Raw genomic sequence first — 7,462 nt, 5'->3', positions numbered from 1 at the left:
GAATCACGTAAGGATCTTGTTAAAATGCTGACTCTGATTCACTAAGTCTGGGTTTGAAATTTCTTATTTCTAATAAGCTCCCGGGGTAGGCCTATGCTGTTGGTTCAAGGACCACACTTTGAGAAGCAAAGGCACTAAACCTCCTGGGTCTGACGTGAGAAGTCTCAGGTCTGTCCTCAGTTTATCTTTGCTGAGCCTCAGTTTCCTCTTTTGCAAAGTAAAAACAGTCTTAAATACATACTCCCAGAGTCTGTCGTGAGGCTCATAGGAGAGAACATATTTTTGATAGAGTGTCTTACAAATGTTCGTTATTATTGTTTTGGGGTGGCAGAGCTTCACCTTCAAAGACTCCCGAGTGCTGCTGTCATGGCGGGTGGACCGATGGAGTGATAGCAGCCAGCATCCCTGCATCCTCGCATCGGTTCCACAGCGCGCTCACGCGAAGCCTTTTCCCTGCAAGCTGTTATTTGCAGAGCCGGATGCTCTGTGTTTCTCCCTCTTTCCCCCGATTGCCGGTCTGCTTGTTCTCCTGGCCCGTGACCCAGAGAGGCCACATGGCTTCCAGCTGTGCTGGGGCACCCGGAACACATTCCTCCTCGCCTCCACCCTTCCACCCGTCCTCCCCGCGCCCCGTCTCGTGAACTCTCCCTTTAGCTCTCTATGTGCTCAGGGCTGGCCCAGGCAGAACTCTGCACTATGCGGTTTTAACTCCCTGTTTCTCCCTCAGGCAGCCAGTGCCCTCATGTCCTCATGCCTTCAGCTCACTCCACCCAACCCACCCCATCAAATCCTCACGTTGGGAAAGCACCTGGTTCTCGAATTCAGGGTTATTAATGGCTGATAACACTTAGGGTGACCTCTCCTTAGAGGACAAAGCCAGGATGCGGTTAGAACCACAAGGGAACAGTTCAGGCCTCAGTGCCTGGAAAGGGTGTCTTTGGAAGGGGTCAGGAGGCCTCTCTACTACCTCTGAAATCCTAGACTTCGGTGTCCTGCATCTGTCAGCCTTGCAGTGTTCCATTTTCAGCCAGAAACATTCCAACCTTGCGGTATTCTTGATCTTACTCCTGACCCGCATGGGTGTTTGTGAAAGCTGAGACCACCTCCTTTGATTTCATAGACTGATGTGAAAACCTGGCAGGTCCAGGCTTCTTCACCACATAGAAGCTTTGACACAGATGTCATGATGAACCAGGGGTTTCCAACCTGCTTCCCCCCTCGACAGCCTTGTTAGTCGGTGGTCACGTGTGGGACAAAATCTCCTCCAGGTGCCCTGGGTGATGAATACGAACCCCCCGCATCCCCGCCCCAGGTATAACTCTACCCTTTTCACTCTTATTCAGACCAGTCTCATGCAAGTAAGGAAGAAGAATATTATTATAAGGTAACTTTAATTTACTCTGATTATTATTATTTTTTAAGTATGGGGTTTCTAAACTTTGGTGCTTTATTTAACAGAAAGAACAAACAGTGACCTCGGATAGCTGTCCATGGACTCTGTTTGCTCCAATATTGGGGCCACGGACCGCCTGCTCAAGAAGAGGATTTGATTTTATGTAACAAACTCACTGAATATCTATTTTGTGCCAGGCTGCCAGCCTTTGAAGATACAAAGATAAATAAGACATGGGCACTGCGTAGCCAGCTGGAGAGGGGAGGGAGAGCTGTCTCCCCTAAGGACGTGCTATTCTTTCAGGCTTTTGTCGTATCTACGCTGCCTCTAGTTGCCATTAGGCTGTTTCTGCCACCTCTTTTTTTTTTTTTTTTCTTTTTTCTTCCTAAATGAATCTTGCTATTTTATTTTCTTTAAGTGTGTCAAGTTCAGTAATCTTCTCAGAAACCAGCTTTTGAGTTTGTCCATTATTGTCTGTCTCTGGATTTCTTAATTTTGCTTTTATTTTTATGTTTCTACTTTCTTTGAATATTCTCTTGATTTGTTAAATCGAATATGTAACTGATTAACATTCAGTCTTTTTTTATTATCAATATATTTTAAACTGTACATTTTCCGATAGAGTGTTTTCACTGCACCCACAAATTTTGAGGCGTACTGTTTTTATTATTTAGTTATACTTTTCATAGCTGTAATTATTTTTCTTTGGCCTATAAATGATTTCTGAGAGCATTTGAAGTTTGCCAAATAAAAATCTTGTTTGTATTTTTGAAATCGAATTTTTGTTTTACTTCCTTGTGGTCACAGAATATGTAAAAAAAATGTTTTTGGTCTTTTTTTGAGACTCGGTTTATGGTCTACTTTTGTGAATGTTCTGCCAAGTGTTCTTGAAAAGAACGTGTGTTCTCCAGTTTCGGGGTGCAAGGTTATACACGTGGCCTTCGGATCCAGACGATAATAAGTTCTATTGTACCAATTCACTGTTTATGTTCTTATTCAACGTTTTTACTTCTTAAGATTTGAGTTTCTGCAAAAGCTAAATGGAAATCTCCCACTCTAATTGTGGATGTGTTCATTTCTCCTTGTAAGTCTGTCCATTTTTGTTTCAAGTATTTCAAGACTATATGGCAGGCTAAATGCATTCAGGTTCAGTTATTACTCTATCTTCCTGGTATAATATCTTTGAGCAATGATTCTCTTTATCCCTACAATGCTTGTATATTTTTCTTGCTTTAAAGTCTCTTTGATAATAATTATTAATATTATTATGGCTGTTATTAATATTGCTCTATCAACTTTTTCTATCATTTCACTTTCAACATTTTTGTGTTATTATGAATCACGAACAAAATATAGATTGACTCAAAAATCCAATCTGAGAGTCTCTGTCCTTTAGCAGGTACGTTATATCTATTAGCATTATACATATTTACTTTTTTATATCCCTGGGTTTTAAACAGGAGGTATCCAGACGAATTGAGGATGACATGGCTATTCCCAGGAAAATGAATGTGAATTATTCTCTCACAATTCTCCTGAGCCCTGGTCCTGGGAGTTACCTTATCCCGTACTTATTTTATCTTTAGCATCCATTTAAGGTGGAGTCCCTTTCACTGCCGCCTGCATCTATAAGCCCTGGATCTGTCTGTGTACCTCTGTCCCCACTGCTTGGCTCCCACAACCCACAGGAGGGCGTTTTACTTTGGTGGTCCATTTCCTTCAGCACATATGAGGGATGCACGAATGGGCTGACGCAGTTCTGCACAGTGAGTCTCACTGGCATCTGCAAGTCTGAGACAAACCCTCTGCTTTCCCAGGCTCTGTCCACCCGGATCTTCCTCTGTCCTCCCCTCCCACAGTGTCACTGTACTTTCTCCTATCTCATAGGTCCCTTCGTAAACCTCCCTGCTTGCATGCACAGGAGCGCACGTGCATGTACACACACACACACACACACACACACACACACACACACACACCCTCCGATTCCTCTGCTGACTCCAGTGTAGACTGGCTAAGGAGAATTTTTCTCTGATGAGTGTCAGTGTCAGGGATGTCTCTGCATTTCTTTGAAGTCAGCAAAACAGATACTTTTGTTTGGGGAGGAGAAGTACAGGTAGGGACAGTGATCTACTGACCAAATGGTGTTGGTGGGGGAGACGTAAGAAGCACTAATGTTTACTCAGTTGTGGGTCCCACAGTAGGGTTGGGCTTGGAGTGTTCAGGCTCTCTCCCCACCCAACCTGAGGTCAGACCTCAAGCTGAGCTTGAGTTGGGGGTTGACGTTGTTCCTGAAAGTCCCACCCTCGAGGCTTAGGGGCTGGAGACTGGAGGCTGCATGAGAGTTGTGGTCTGGGGAAGCCCTGCAAGGTAGGCGGCAAGGGCCCTGAAGTGCGTGCAGCACATCAGGAATCCGTGGGATGTGATGTGGGCAAGTCAGAGGAGGCCCCAAGAGACCTGTGAGCAAAAGGTCGCCTAAACTTTCACAACCCACAGTACCTTCTGCCCAGAAGGGGGCCTCTCTTAGGGCCTGATCAGTTGCCAGGTGATTCGCAGGGAGACAGGGAGACAGGGGTGGCAGATCCTGGGGGTGGGTGTATTGAAGGGGACTTTATATAAGTATCATCAGAGTCACGGCTACCATCTAACCTTCGCTGAACTGGCAGGATCTGAAGACCAGCTCATCAGAGACCCTACAGGGGGCGGGGGCAGGCGGTGAATTCCATTGTTTGAAAGCCTTCCTGCTGGAAGGAAACAATGGAAGGGGCCAGGTTTTCTTGGTAACAAGAGGGTTCTCAGAAACTCTAACCTGTGTTAGGGACCAAGCAACCCCATTAAAAATGTATGTTCACACCAATCAATGACCCAAAATGATACAAGTCCTAAACAATGTGCTATGGTCAATCATCCGAGTTTTCAGTACTCAAGGATGGGATAAAAGGGAGCAACCTTGTGAGTGGACACATCTCTGTAACATATTCTTCTGATTAAGCTGAGAGATCAAAGCTTCCACCTGTGCTGAACCCCAGCAAGCTCCTTGGCTCTCTCATCTACCCCAGGAATGGGGACATTTTCTCACTTGGGTCGTCCCCAAGCATACCCAGATATCACCAAGCCACCTGGCATCAGCTGGTCAAGACTGACTTGGATGGACAGATCTAAATAAGGATGGCACTCTGGGCCCAGAAGCAGGGTAGCAAGAACACAGCCCACGGCATAGGGTATGTGTCTCAGGCAGCTCAGCACAAACCCAAATCTTTCCATGGACCCTGTGCAGGCCCCTCTGTCGCCTACTTGCTCGGCTGAGACAGACTCAAGGTTTGTCTGGAGGATCTTGGAAGCTCTCTCTGCCCCCCTTGACTTGCCTTGGGCCCTGATTCCTGTGGTGGGGATGGAGAGAGGCGTCGTCGGGAGCGGAGGGGACACGGAATTCCTGGAGAGCACCCAGATGTCAGCCCCACTCAGAGGAGGAAAACAGCTCTGGAAGAAAGTATCTCAGCGGCGGGTGTACGGGTGGGTCCCTCCGGCACATGCAGTGAGAGTGATTGGTCACATTACTGATTACCGCCATGGCACGTGAGGTGTGTAATTGGGCTAGGGTGTGTGTGTATGTGTGTGTGTGTGTGTGTGTGTGTGTGGTGTTGTGTGTGTGTATGTGTGTTTGTGTGTGTGTGTTGTGTGTGGTGTTGTGTGTGTGTATGTGTGTGTATATGTGTGTGTATGTGTGGTGTTGTGTGTGTGTAGTGTGTGTGGTGGTGTGTGTGTGTGTGTGTAGTGTGTGTGGTGTTGTGTGTGTGTGTATGTGTGTGTATATGTGTGTGTGTGTGTGTGTGCGCGGTGTTGTGTGTGTGTGTTTGTGTGTGTGTGTGTGTGTGTGTGTGTGTGTGTGGTGGGGACCGGAACCTAACAAAGCAAGTCTAGGAAATTGAGAGCTGGCTTGTTAACAGGGAAAGCACCCCTGCACCTGGTGCTCAGCCCTGGGGGCCTTGGGGCCCGGAGTCAGGGGTCAGAGTGAGGCTGGAGGTACTGATGGTACCCAGAGATCCCCAACTTTGGATCGTTTGCTTACAGTGGTTTTCTCTTGCTTCACTATAAGCTAATAAACTCGAAGTCACATCTGGCCCTTAGTTCGCCTTTGGACATCAAACCAGGGAGGATCTGATGGTGGCTGCCGACTCCGCCCAGCCCCAGTCCCCCCACCCATCTTTCCAGCCTGCGCTTAATGGGTCCAAAGTCTGGCTGAAGGCTTCATGCCAAGCTCATGGGCTCCGGGAGTCCCTGGGGAGCCATGGGGGTCTGGACGGCAGAGGCTGTGACGCCTCCAAATGTGTCTCGCTTGTGGCCTCAGGCAGGCGGCAAATACCATGGGGCAGCTTGGTCTCAGGCTCAGCTTCCACTCTCCCCACTGGTCACGCTGACCCAGGCCTCCCAACCCCATCTTGGCCTGTCCTCTGTGTCTGGGGACCCAGGGAAGAGGGCCTGATTGTGCAAGTTTGGGTCCAGACCTCTGCTGTGGGGACTTTCTCTGGGCTCAAGAGGGAATTTGGGCCACGGGGTAGAGTAAATAGGCCATGTTCCTGGGAAGAACTGCCCTGACCAGCTGCTTGAGGTTGAGGGAGAGGGCCCAGTGTCCAGACCCAGAGCCAGGGGGCCAGGTCACAAAAAATCATCTGGAGGAAGGGGAGACTGGACTCAGCTAAAAGGCGAGTCCTCACGCCTTCCCTGGCCCTTCATATGGTGCTTCCATCGCGGACCTGGTCCTTAAAGTCCCACAGGGCTGGAGAAGCTTCCCCTGAAGCTTGTTGGGGGCTGGCTCAGCTGTGGGATCAGGCTGGAATGCTTAACCTTTCTGAGATAATGCTTAACCTTTGCTGAGATAATGCTGAGATAATGCTTAACCTTTCTGAGCCAAATGCTGAGAGGGAGCAGGGGGTTGTCCAAACTGGACAAGGCAGCCTGGAGTGCGTGCAGTGGGATTTGGGTCACTTAAGGGCTCCATCTGTCCTAATAGTACTGACTGTGGCTCTTCATCAGAATTAATTTTAAAGTCTCTGGATGGTCAGAAACCTTCCTAGGATCATTCTGAGCCCAAGGAGGATATTTTAGGAGAAGAATGTCCTTATTTAAAGCTGAAAACATTAAAACAGTGTGATTCTTGCTGTTCTAGTAAATTTATCAATCCCCTATAATTTTCTTGACCCAAAAGATAACAAGCTGTGCTCTTAAAGAAAGACTTAACCACATCCTTCCCCTGTGCCATCTCTTTGCTGCCCCTCTCCCTCCAAAACACAGCTTTATAGCCCTGGCACAAATGGTCAGTCCAGCCCACAGCTCTAAGCATGGTTTCCCACCACTCTGAGTATGTAGACCCTAAATGGTTCAGGCTGCAATCTCTGGGAAACCCCTAATGTCCTTGGGCTAGAAGCTCCCACAATGACATATGATACCCCTGTGTTCACTCCCCCAAACTCTCTCCTCATATGGGAGGTGACTGCACTCATAGAGGGTCCCTGAACTGGAGGGCCAACATGTGGGCTTGGCTGTCATGGGGTCTTTCCCCTTTCAGATCATCCCTCTTCTGGATCCCACCAGCAAGAGTATAGCCATAGCGAGGGTCCCAGGGTTAAAAGCAGTCATGTTGAGGCCATACGTGACCCAGGTCATGGCAAAGTCAGCATCGTGGCAAGGCCAATGAGCCTCTTGCTTCCCTGACGTGTTGATGATTTTCTGTTCTTCATTTCCACCCCTCTCCCAGATCCATTGCCCACCTTTCTCTGCCCTGTTCTGTGCCCCAGGAGGATGACAGCTCTGGACCACATCTTCCTGGGCTCCCTTGCTGACTGGTTTCTGATAGGATCCAGCTAGGGGAGGCACTTTCAGGGGGTCAGAGGGAGGAGAGAGATTAGGTACTTCTCCCTGCTCCTCCTTGCTTCAAAACTAATTCTTTGGTAATAGTTCCATGCCTCCATGACTACTGTTTCATCCAGGCGGCCCATTCTCCATGGCTCCAGCTCTCATTGGGCACTGGTTACTTTTTTCTTATCCTTAGGACCATTGAGGTTGAGGTGG

Source organism: Leucopleurus acutus (assembly GCF_964270905.1).
Source record: "Leucopleurus acutus genome assembly, chromosome: 11".
Taxonomy (NCBI): domain Eukaryota; kingdom Metazoa; phylum Chordata; class Mammalia; order Artiodactyla; family Delphinidae; genus Leucopleurus; species Leucopleurus acutus.
The sequence above is the reverse complement of the archived record's forward strand: the minus strand, read 5'-3'. Positions refer to the sequence as shown.